At 40.0% G+C, this 12,546-nt stretch overlaps 3 long non-coding RNA genes across 3 annotated transcripts; 2 read left to right on the top strand and 1 right to left on the bottom strand.

Annotated features, from left to right (window-relative positions):
• The first annotated feature begins 537 nt into the window (after positions 1–537).
• LOC139104088 (uncharacterized) lies at positions 538–2,905 on the top strand. Its single transcript, XR_011545985.1, has 2 exons — positions 538–2,084; positions 2,144–2,905. It is a non-coding gene; the product is annotated as an uncharacterized lncRNA (long non-coding RNA).
• Positions 2,906–5,908: 3,003 nt separating this feature from the next.
• LOC139103973 (uncharacterized) lies at positions 5,909–7,908 on the bottom strand. Its single transcript, XR_011545977.1, has 2 exons — positions 7,771–7,908; positions 5,909–6,847 (listed from the first exon to the last, which is right to left on the bottom strand). It is a non-coding gene; the product is annotated as an uncharacterized lncRNA (long non-coding RNA).
• Positions 7,909–8,559: 651 nt separating this feature from the next.
• LOC139104109 (uncharacterized) lies at positions 8,560–10,468 on the top strand. Its single transcript, XR_011545990.1, has 2 exons — positions 8,560–9,647; positions 9,707–10,468. It is a non-coding gene; the product is annotated as an uncharacterized lncRNA (long non-coding RNA).
• Positions 10,469–12,546: the final 2,078 nt, after the last annotated feature.

Here is a 12,546-nt window from a genome sequence, read left to right as displayed (position 1 = left end):
ATGCAAAGGTTCGTCCGTGTGAAGCCAGCGCTTCGGCTGCCGTCGGATAGAGGAAAAGGTCAGAGCTATACACTATCTGTCCTACTCTTTCGCGACGTCGTTGGTAACTCGGTAGTCTCGGTAGTGGCGGTGCAGTTGCCCACAGTTCTATTGCCCACGTAGCGATTAGCCACGTATCAATAGGACACAGTGCGATTGGACACAGCTCAATTGGACACAGATCAATTGGACACGGTTCTATTGCCCACGTAGCGATTGGCCACGTATCAAATGGACACAGTGCGATTGGACACGAAAAGTTGCCCACCGTTCAAATGACCACAGATCAGTTGCCCACCGTTCAAATGCCCACAGATCAAACGCCCACAGAAAGTGAATTTTTGTTCGCTTGCCCACGGATAAATGCCCACCGTTCAAAAGCCCACAGATCAATGGCCCACCGTTCAATGGCCCACAGATCAATGGCCCACCGTTCAATTGCCCACAGATCAGTGGCCCACCGTTCAAAAGCCCACAGATCAGTGGCCCACCGTTCAATGGCCCACAGATCAGTGGCCCACCGTTCAAAAGCCCACAGATCAGTGGCCCACCGTTCAAAAGCCCACAGATCAGTGGCCCACCGTTCAAATGCGACTTTTATATCATATACAGGGTGAATCAGAAAATGGAAGTGCCACTTACCATATAAGACTGGTTACCGCAAAATATTAATTTAATATTATTATTTATTTGTGGACGCGTTGTTTATGGATATTACTTTGTGCGAGGCAGTCAGCGGCAGGATAGAATAAAAATAGTAATTAGGAAGTAGGTATTATGCATAGTGTACAGCATAGAAAATTAATCTTATTTAACAATAATTTATTACGTTGAATTTTATAATGTACTGTTTGTTACAGGTATAAAAATAGATTTAACGAATTTTAAAAGTCGTTGCGATATAAAAAAATAACTGTATACATATATTTTGATATTTTTTAATAATCGGGAAAAAAATTAACTTACTAACTACACATTCATAACCGATAAGAAAAACAAAAGAAATCGTTACGACAAAAGTATTCACACGCAGCCGATACACATTAGAGTTCGAGTTACATCACGTTCTACGCTTGTAAATAAAATAATAGTATCTAAAGCTATAACGTATCACACTGTATCTAAGTCCATTTTGCAATCTATAAGTATTACAACTGCATGCTCGAATACTAAAAAATAAAACAAGTTACATCAGAATCTCTGCTACATTACAACGGTTTCGTAAAGCGCACTTTGGCATAATCGGATAAAAATATGTTTTACAACTACACAGTCATAAGCGACGAAAAGATACAAAAGCAACCGTGTTCGAGTTACATCACGTTCTACGCTTGTAAATAAAATAACAGTATCTAAAGCTATAACGTATCACAGTGTATTTCAGTCCGTTTTGTAACTTATATGTATCAGAACTTTGTTCAAAAATAACAAATTATTGCTCGATGAATCTTATTGCATGAATCTCTGTTGCATGAACGAATGAAATAATCTCGACAAATCATAATTGCAAAGCAAAACTTTTTGATCGGTAATTAAACGACAAAAGCAAATAGAACAATTTTCAATATAAAAATTAAACGACAAAAGCAACTAAACAAAGGTGGTACGACATTAGCGACCAACACGCGTCTGTATCTTTGGTTAGGAAACACGTGGAGGTAAGATCGCGCGGGAAACACACAATGCAGAGGCACAACCAATAGTGGAGAAGTTCGTTTCGACCAATAGTATTTTTTACTTTTATTGCGTGTACCGTGCATTGCGTATCAAGCTTAATGCACATTTCCCGCGCGATCTCACCGCCACGTGTTTTCTAACCAAAAATACGGACATGTGTTGATCGCTTATGTTGTACTACTCGTAAATTCTGCTTTTGTCATATGTCGTAAATGCTGCTTGTGTCGTAGTTATTGCTTGCTGTGAATACTACGTTATCCTTGTTGTATTTGCCAGTGTCGTTTAAAAATTGCTCGTTATATTAAGGACTCAAGAAATATCACGAGGCAGTACAAACGGTACGATGTCGTTTTATGAAAAAGAGCAAGGTAATAACTTTTGTACAAAGAATTTTGTAGTTGAGTCTAAAATTAAATTACAATTTTAGTATTGAAATACAGCGCACCGAAGTGCCGAGCCTTTGCTGAAGGAAGATGTCACATTTGGAATTGCAAACGAGAAATGTAGACTGGAATGGAACGAAAACTCTAAGTCCATCAGAAGCAAAATCTTCTTCAGACATATGCACGGTATGCCTTACTAACGAGCGCACACATGCTTTCGTACCTTGTGGACATCTTGCCTGTTGCGTTACATGTATCAAACGTTTGGAAGCTAAGCGTTGTCCCATATGCAACGACCCGTATGAAACCTACATAAGGATTAGAAAACCATAAGACATTACAGCATATTTATGTAAAAATATGTTTAGATTTAAGAGATAAAATCTTTAGGCGTGTTACTTCGTGCGGAAAAGATACAACATAACTTTATACTGATGTTTGTTATTTTTGAACAAAGTTCTGATACATATAAGTTACAAAACGGACTGAAATACACTGTGATACGTTATAGCTTTAGATACTGTTATTTTATGTACAAGCGTAGAACGTGATGTAACTCGAACTCTAATGTGTATCGGCTGCGTGTGAATACTTTTGTCGTAACGATTTCTTTTGTTTTTCTTATCGGTTATGAATGTGTAGTTAGTAAGTTAATTTTTTTCCCGATTATTAAAAAATATCAAAATATATGTATACAGTTATTATCTTATATCGCAACGACTTTTAAAATTCGTTAAATCAATTTTTATACCTGTAACAAACAGTACATTATAAAATTCAACGTAATAAATTATTGTTAAATAAGATTAATTTTCTATGCTGTACACTATGCATAATACCTACTTCCTAATTACTATTTTTATTCTATCCTGCCGCTGACTGCCTCGCACAAAGTAATATCCATAAACAACGCGTCCACAAATAAATAATAATATTAAATTAATATTTTGCGGTAACCAGTCTTATATGGTAAGTGGCACTTCCATTTTCTGATTCACCCTGTATATGATATAAAAGTCGCATTTGAACGGTGGACCACTGATCTGTGGGCTTTTGAACGGTGGGCCACTGATCTGTGGGCTTTTGAACGGTGGGCCACTGATCTGTGGGCCATTGAACGGTGGGCCACTGATCTGTGGGCTTTAGAACGGTGGGCCACTGATCTGTGGGCTATTGAACGGTGGGCCACTGATCTGTGGGCTTTTGAACGGTGGGCCACTGATCTGTGGGCAATTGAACGGTGGGCTATTGATCTGTGGGCCATTGAACGGTGGGCCATTGATCTGTGGGCTTTTGAACGGTGGGCATTTATCCGTGGGCAAACGAACAAAAATTCACTTTCTGTGGGCGTTTGATCTGTGGGCATTTGAACGGTGGGCAACTGATCTGTGGTCATTTGAACGGTGGGCAACTTTTCGTGTCCAATCGCACTGTGTCCATTTGATACGTGGCCAATCGCTACGTGGGCAATAGAACCGTGTCCAATTGATCTGTGTCCAATTCAGCTGTGGCCAATCGCACTGTGTCCTATTGATACGTGGCCAATCGCTACGTGGGCAATAGAACTGTGGGCAACTGCACCGCCACCAGACGTATGTACGTACAATTCCATAAATATATTGTATTCTACCGTGACTGTGCTGAAAGCAGCCATTAAATATAAAAATTTTATAGATTAGGTGTAGAAATTGACAAACAACGTATTAGATTACGTTTTGCATAATTTTTTCTGTGAACATTGTACACAACTCTGTTCATTTATGTAAAGCAGTATTTTCTGTAAACATTTCAAGACTTTATGTCATGTTAAATGTGATACATTGCTTAATGAATTTTTAACATTATTTTGCATTCAAACGGTAGTTTTCAGAACGTAGAAATTTTTGTTTAGTATAGTAATATCAAACTGAAACAATTCTTTTTTCAATGTGTATTCTTACACCTTTTATGTTTTTAATTTACTATCAAATTTTTAAAAACAATATTGTTTTTTCCTAGAAACAAACGTTGGCCTGCAACACAGTGATTAAAAGGAGGTACAGTCATTGACAGAAAGGTTGCAACACTTGAAGTTAGGGACACGATTTTAGAAATAGAAATTTGATGTGAACCACTGCATTCGCTTATGCGGCGCTTGATATATATGTGTGAAGCGCCGCATAAGCGAATGCAGTAGTTCACATCAAATTTCTATTTCTAAAATCGTGTCCCTAACTTCAAGTGTTGCAACCTTTCTGTCAATGACTGTACAATCGGGTACTAACGATTCTCTTTCGAGTGGCGTTTTTCATTTTAAATTATCTTAAAGTTGAGCGCTGATAATTTTTCCACCCCTTTATGACTTTTTAACCCTTAAGGTATAAACGATTTAAAAAGAGGTACAAATGAGTACAAACGATTATGTTTCAAGTAAACTATGTTATATCCCGGGCTCCTGGTAACAGAGGGCTCGGGAATAACGTCGAAACTTAGCACGCGCGCGACAGTTTAGCTAGATCGACAGAGTATCGCCGATCAAGGTAACCCGGCATTTCCAGCCGGGACGCGACGCTCCGAGAAGGCTCGCGAATTGCTGATTGCTAAGAATGTAACGGTGCACCCAGGAAATGCACCGTTCCGGCCAGAACAACGGCCGGCCGTCGGCAAAACTCCGCTGGCGGGGACCCGGGGCGCGGTGCGCCCCAAACTTATATTATATATACGTCGAATAGGCGATAGCACGCGCTACGCTATCGTCTCGCGGCTAAGTCCCCGCACGGGCTTAGCCGAATTCCGCCGAACGCCACCGAACGCGCCAACGACGGCGAGGACCACCGTTTCGCGATCGCGCCGTAACAAGATCCTCGGCGCCACGGCAGGATCATCCGTAACCCCGCTGAGCCCCGCAAGCCCGGCGCCCTCGTTTTTTGTATAAAACCGCGATGCCGGAGCTCAGCGGGACCGTCCTCGATCCGCTCGCTTGCGAGCAGCATCTCCGACATCCTAGAGCCGATCCGGGGGTAGAGCGCTCTCTGTCTTCACCAGGTGATCCTGGGGCTCGTTCCTAACCTTGTGCTCACGACTTTCAACGCACCGGCACGGTCAGCTCGAGGGGTAGAGCGAACTCTGCCTCCTCCGAGTCATCTCGGACCTCGACCACCGGGCGCGTGGAATCATCGAACACGAATTAACAGTTCCTATCGCACCGTCGCCGACCACGGGGTAGAGAGATCTCTGTCTCGCTCGAGTGCTCTCGAGTACGCGACACCAAGCCGGTGCTTCACCTCCTGTCTCCGCGAAACCGCCAGCGATACCGCGAAATATCTAAGGGTTTCGGCGAAAACGCGCGAACACCTGCGATCTATTCCCGCGTCAGCATACCGCATTCGCACGTGCCGCCGAACGGCACGTGGCCGTAGGAACTTTCGCGCGTCGCGGACACGCCGACACCGCGTGCTTCGCTCACTATTGTCGAATCTCGATCGCCGCTCGCGCGGCCGTTTCACGCTTCGTGTACATATTGTAAATACGCGTTATGTTCTTATTCAGTTAATAAACCTTTGTTTTTACATTTAATATACCAGTCTCGCTGCATTTACGGACCCTATCTATTCGAATCCCGGAATACCGACGAGCGCACGGGCGCGTCCCGCATCGAGCCGACGATTCGGTATACGCGAAAGCAGGGTCGTTACAAGAATTTCAACTTAGCAACAGCAAGTTATAAATATAAAGACTCGCGGCCTGAACGGGTCATTTGTTAATAAGATCGTGCGAAGTAAACTACTGTTCTACTATTTGGAGAGGAATTAAAATAAAAAGTGCCAAAATATCTAGAGAAGTTTAATTTATTTCTTTTCGACTACATCTGCGTTTGAAGAACGGACCCCACAGCAGCCTTGGGGTTTAACAAATATAAAAAATTTTTATATTTTAATGGTAGATTCTAACTTTACGTCGTTTTACATTGGTTTTTTTTGGTTTCCAAAATACTTTTCGCATTATCCCAAAGGTTACTAATATCCCCATTATTGTAGCTATGGTTTTAAATGTACTACAACTGTAGAACTTTTTATCTTTTTTTTTCATATTTGACTGGAAACAATACGCCTTAGAGATGTCCTGGAATTTCTTTGTAGCCGCAGAACTTTTGTTCTTATTGTAGAAATTATTATCATTTTCCTTTATATTTGGCAGGAAACAATACGCCTCAGAGATGTCCTGAAAGTTCTTCGTAGCAGCAGAACTTTTGTTCTTATTGTGAAAATTATTATCATTTTCCTTTATATTTGGCAGGAAACAATACGCCTCAGAGATGTCCTGAAAGTTCTTCGTAGCAGCAGAACTTTTGTTCTTATTGTGGAAATTATTATCATTTTCCTTTATATTTGGCAGGAAACAATACGCCTCAGAGATGTCCTGAAAGTTCTTCGTAGCAGCAGAACTTTTGTTCTTATTGTGGAAATTATTATCATTTTCCTTTATATTTGGCAGGAAACAATACGCCTCAGAGATGTCCTGAAAGTTCTTCGTAGCAGCAGAACTTTTGTTCTTACTACAGAAATTATTATCATTTTCCTTCATATTTATAAGGAAATTATACGCCTTAGAGAGGTCCTGGAATTTCTTCGTAGCGGCAAGACTTTCGTTCTTATCGGGATGAAAACGTAAGGCTAATTTTCTATAAGCCTGCGTTATCTCCCGTACGGTCGCTTCCTTGGTTATACCAAGAATTTTGTAATAATCTTTTTCCATTTTTTCTAGTTATTCTGCAATAGAATCCAAATATTTTATTACATTCATTACTCGCCGCCGTCTATCGCGCGCTCGCTCAGTCTGCGGTTCCTTGTCGCTCGCACACGTTTACATTTTAATTGATATCTCGTTAACGGTTACAAATTTTGAAAAATGATATAAGACTTTTCGTCTTATTTCGACGAGTTCTACCTACCATTAAAAAAAGTGACGTTGGTCTGGGACATCCTGTATACATGCATAGAACAATTTTATAAAATTAATATTATAAAGTATATTATTTTAAGCAACAATCTCATACGATTATTATAATTTTTTCTATTAAATTAAAGGTCAATTCAGGCAAAACATTGCACAGCTGTACAGCTATACGTCACGTATAAAAAAAATCCTACTTAAAATAATTGCTATCTTACAAATACATGTAAAATACCATTGAACTGTTTTCATTATACAAATTTTTATATGAATTTGTTTCGATTGATTCTGCAAGTTCTGAAACATACTGTTACGCACGGCGACTCAGGCAGCGGCCTCGCTCACACTCGTACACTCCGCTGCAGCGCTCTCACTCTCTCTCACACTCACTCCGCGTCACTCCCGCCGTGAAAGAAATAACTCAGAATTTAGAAAAAGAACGAATTTTTCTTAATTAACAAATGGATTTCTCGAAAACCAAGTATCGGATTTGCATAATTTTTTTTATTTAACATCATAGCATCGTTCTACGTTAAATTCCGATGAGTGACTTTTTTGCAAAATTAATTGTTTAAACAATTGAAATTACTTCTCTTCGATCTTAAAACACAATATTAGAATCTTGGAGTCAATAGCAACAATAGTTAACTGACTTTGACCGCTTTTGTAAAAGAAATTAATTTGTTAACTAAGTACAGTCGCAAAAGGATCTTGATACTATAATCATAAGTATTGTTACCTGCGATAGATGATCTACCAGCTTCCAGAACTTTCAAAAATGAATCAGCTCAGTGGTCGCAAATTTCCGACGGGCAACATACGCACATTAAGCACAATGCCGTGTCCTTGTGCGCTCGTCGCGTCGGCTGCCGACGCACTGAGCGAGCGGTGCTAGACGGCTAGACACCAGACGGCGGCGAGTATCGCTTAAAGAGAATGAGCGAAACTAGCGAATAGCGAGCGAGACAAGGAGACGTCGAGCTGACGTCATTTCATTCTCGAAAGTTTTGGAAGCTGGTAGATCATTTGGTGGCGGTGCAGTTGCCCACAGTTCTATTGCCCACCGTTCAATGGCCCACAGATCAGTGGCCCACCGTTCAAAAGCCCACAGATCAGTGGCCCACCGTTCAAAAGCCCACAGATCAGTGGTCCACCGTTCAAATGCGACTTTTATATCATATACAGGGTGAATCAGAAAATGGAAGTGCCACTTACCATATAAGACTGGTTACCGCAAAATATTAATTTAATATTATTATTTATTTGTGGACGCGTTGTTTATGGATATTACTTTGTGCGAGGCAGTCAGCGGCAGGATAGAATAAAAATAGTAATTAGGAAGTAGGTATTATGCATAGTGTACAGCATAGAAAATTAATCTTATTTAACAATAATTTATTACGTTGAATTTTATAATGTACTGTTTGTTACAGGTATAAAAATAGATTTAACGAATTTTAAAAGTCGTTGCGATATAAAAAAATAACTGTATACATATATTTTGATATTTTTAATAATCGGGAAAAAATTAACTTACTAACTACACATTCATAACCGATAAGAAAAACAAAAGAAATCGTTACGACAAAAGTATTCACACGCAGCCGATACACATTAGAGTTCGAGTTACATCACGTTCTACGCTTGTAAATAAAATAATAGTATCTAAAGCTATAACGTATCACACTGTATCTAAGTCCATTTTGCAATCTATAAGTATTACAACTGCATGCTCGAATACTAAAAAATAAAACAAGTTACATCAGAATCTCTGCTACATTACAACGGTTTCGTAAAGCGCACTTTGGCATAATCGGATAAAAATATGTTTTACAACTACACAGTCATAAGCGACGAAAAGATACAAAAGCAACCGTGTTCGAGTTACATCACGTTCTACGCTTGTAAATAAAATAACAGTATCTAAAGCTATAACGTATCACAGTGTATTTCAGTCCGTTTTGTAACTTATATGTATCAGAACTTTGTTCAAAAATAACAAATTATTGCTCGATGAATCTTATTGCATGAATCTCTGTTGCATGAACGAATGAAATAATCTCGACAAATCATAATTGCAAAGCAAAACTTTTTGATCGGTAATTAAACGACAAAAGCAAATAGAACAATTTTCAATATAAAAATTAAACGACAAAAGCAACTAAACAAAGGTGGTACGACATTAGCGACCAACACGCGTCTGTATCTTTGGTTAGGAAACACGTGGAGGTAAGATCGCGCGGGAAACACACAATGCAGAGGCACAACCAATAGTGGAGAAGTTCGTTTCGACCAATAGTATTTTTTACTTTTATTGCGTGTACCGTGCATTGCGTATCAAGCTTAATGCACATTTCCCGCGCGATCTCACCGCCACGTGTTTTCTAACCAAAAATACGGACATGTGTTGATCGCTTATGTTGTACTACTCGTAAATTCTGCTTTTGTCATATGTCGTAAATGCTGCTTGTGTCGTAGTTATTGCTTGCTGTGAATACTACGTTATCCTTGTTGTATTTGCCAGTGTCGTTTAAAAATTGCTCGTTATATTAAGGACTCAAGAAATATCACGAGGCAGTACAAACGGTACGATGTCGTTTTATGAAAAAGAGCAAGGTAATAACTTTTGTACAAAGAATTTTGTAGTTGAGTCTAAAATTAAATTACAATTTTAGTATTGAAATACAGCGCACCGAAGTGCCGAGCCTTTGCTGAAGGAAGATGTCACATTTGGAATTGCAAACGAGAAATGTAGACTGGAATGGAACGAAAACTCTAAGTCCATCAGAAGCAAAATCTTCTTCAGACATATGCACGGTATGCCTTACTAACGAGCGCACACATGCTTTCGTACCTTGTGGACATCTTGCCTGTTGCGTTACATGTATCAAACGTTTGGAAGCTAAGCGTTGTCCCATATGCAACGACCCGTATGAAACCTACATAAGGATTAGAAAACCATAAGACATTACAGCATATTTATGTAAAAATATGTTTAGATTTAAGAGATAAAATCTTTAGGCGTGTTACTTCGTGCGGAAAAGATACAACATAACTTTATACTGATGTTTGTTATTTTTGAACAAAGTTCTGATACATATAAGTTACAAAACGGACTGAAATACACTGTGATACGTTATAGCTTTAGATACTGTTATTTTATGTACAAGCGTAGAACGTGATGTAACTCGAACTCTAATGTGTATCGGCTGCGTGTGAATACTTTTGTCGTAACGATTTCTTTTGTTTTTCTTATCGGTTATGAATGTGTAGTTAGTAAGTTAATTTTTTTCCCGATTATTAAAAAATATCAAAATATATGTATACAGTTATTATCTTATATCGCAACGACTTTTAAAATTCGTTAAATCAATTTTTATACCTGTAACAAACAGTACATTATAAAATTCAACGTAATAAATTATTGTTAAATAAGATTAATTTTCTATGCTGTACACTATGCATAATACCTACTTCCTAATTACTATTTTTATTCTATCCTGCCGCTGACTGCCTCGCACAAAGTAATATCCATAAACAACGCGTCCACAAATAAATAATAATATTAAATTAATATTTTGCGGTAACCAGTCTTATATGGTAAGTGGCACTTCCATTTTCTGATTCACCCTGTATATGATATAAAAGTCGCATTTGAACGGTGGACCACTGATCTGTGGGCTTTTGAACGGTGGGCCACTGATCTGTGGGCTTTTGAACGGTGGGCCACTGATCTGTGGGCCATTGAACGGTGGGCCACTGATCTGTGGGCTTTGAACGGTGGGCCACTGATCTGTGGGCTATTGAACGGTGGGCCACTGATCTGTGGGCTTTGAACGGTGGGCATTGATCCATTGAACGGTGGGCTATTGACTTTGAACGGTGGGCCATTGATCTGTGGGCAACGTGGGCAACTTTCTGTGGGCGTTTGATCTGTGGGCATTTGAACGGTGGGCAACTGATCTGTGGTCATTTGAACGGTGGGCAACTTTTCGTGTCCAATCGCACTGTGTCCATTTGATACGTGGCCAATCGCTACGTGGGCAATAGAACCGTGTCCAATTGATCTGTGTCCAATTCAGCTGTGGCCAATCGCACTGTGTCCTATTGATACGTGGCCAATCGCTACGTGGGCAATAGAACTGTGGGCAACTGCACCGCCACCAGACGTATGTACGTACAATTCCATAAATATATTGTATTCTACCGTGACTGTGCTGAAAGCAGCCATTAAATATAAAAATTTTATAGATTAGGTGTAGAAATTGACAAACAACGTATTAGATTACGTTTTGCATAATTTTTTCTGTGAACATTGTACACAACTCTGTTCATTTATGTAAAGCAGTATTTTCTGTAAACATTTCAAGACTTTATGTCATGTTAAATGTGATACATTGCTTAATGAATTTTTAACATTATTTTGCATTCAAACGGTAGTTTTCAGAACGTAGAAATTTTTGTTTAGTATAGTAATATCAAACTGAAACAATTCTTTTTTCAATGTGTATTCTTACACCTTTTATGTTTTTAATTTACTATCAAATTTTTAAAAACAATATTGTTTTTTCCTAGAAACAAACGTTGGCCTGCAACACAGTGATTAAAAGGAGGTACAGTCATTGACAGAAAGGTTGCAACACTTGAAGTTAGGGACACGATTTTAGAAATAGAAATTTGATGTGAACCACTGCATTCGCTTATGCGGCGCTTGATATATATGTGTGAAGCGCCGCATAAGCGAATGCAGTAGTTCACATCAAATTTCTATTTCTAAAATCGTGTCCCTAACTTCAAGTGTTGCAACCTTTCTGTCAATGACTGTACAATCGGGTACTAACGATTCTCTTTCGAGTGGCGTTTTTCATTTTAAATTATCTTAAAGTTGAGCGCTGATAATTTTTCCACCCCTTTATGACTTTTTAACCCTTAAGGTATAAACGATTTAAAAAGAGGTACAAATGAGTACAAACGATTATGTTTCAAGTAAACTATGTTATATCCCGGGCTCCTGGTAACAGAGGGCTCGGGAATAACGTCGAAACTTAGCACGCGCGCGACAGTTTAGCTAGATCGACAGAGTATCGCCGATCAAGGTAACCCGGCATTTCCAGCCGGGACGCGACGCTCCGAGAAGGCTCGCGAATTGCTGATTGCTAAGAATGTAACGGTGCACCCAGGAAATGCACCGTTCCGGCCAGAACAACGGCCGGCCGTCGGCAAAACTCCGCTGGCGGGGACCCGGGGCGCGGTGCGCCCCAAACTTATATTATATATACGTCGAATAGGCGATAGCACGCGCTACGCTATCGTCTCGCGGCTAAGTCCCCGCACGGGCTTAGCCGAATTCCGCCGAACGCCACCGAACGCGCCAACGACGGCGAGGACCACCGTTTCGCGATCGCGCCGTAACAAGATCCTCGGCGCCACGGCAGGATCATCCGTAACCCCGCTGAGCCCCGCAAGCCCGGCGCCCTCGTTTTTTGTATAAAACCGCGATGCCGGAGCTCAGCGG

Source organism: Cardiocondyla obscurior, linkage group LG07 (assembly GCF_019399895.1).
Source record: "Cardiocondyla obscurior isolate alpha-2009 linkage group LG07, Cobs3.1, whole genome shotgun sequence".
NCBI lineage: Eukaryota > Metazoa > Arthropoda > Insecta > Hymenoptera > Formicidae > Cardiocondyla > Cardiocondyla obscurior.
This window is presented reverse-complemented; position numbering and strand designations above follow the sequence as displayed.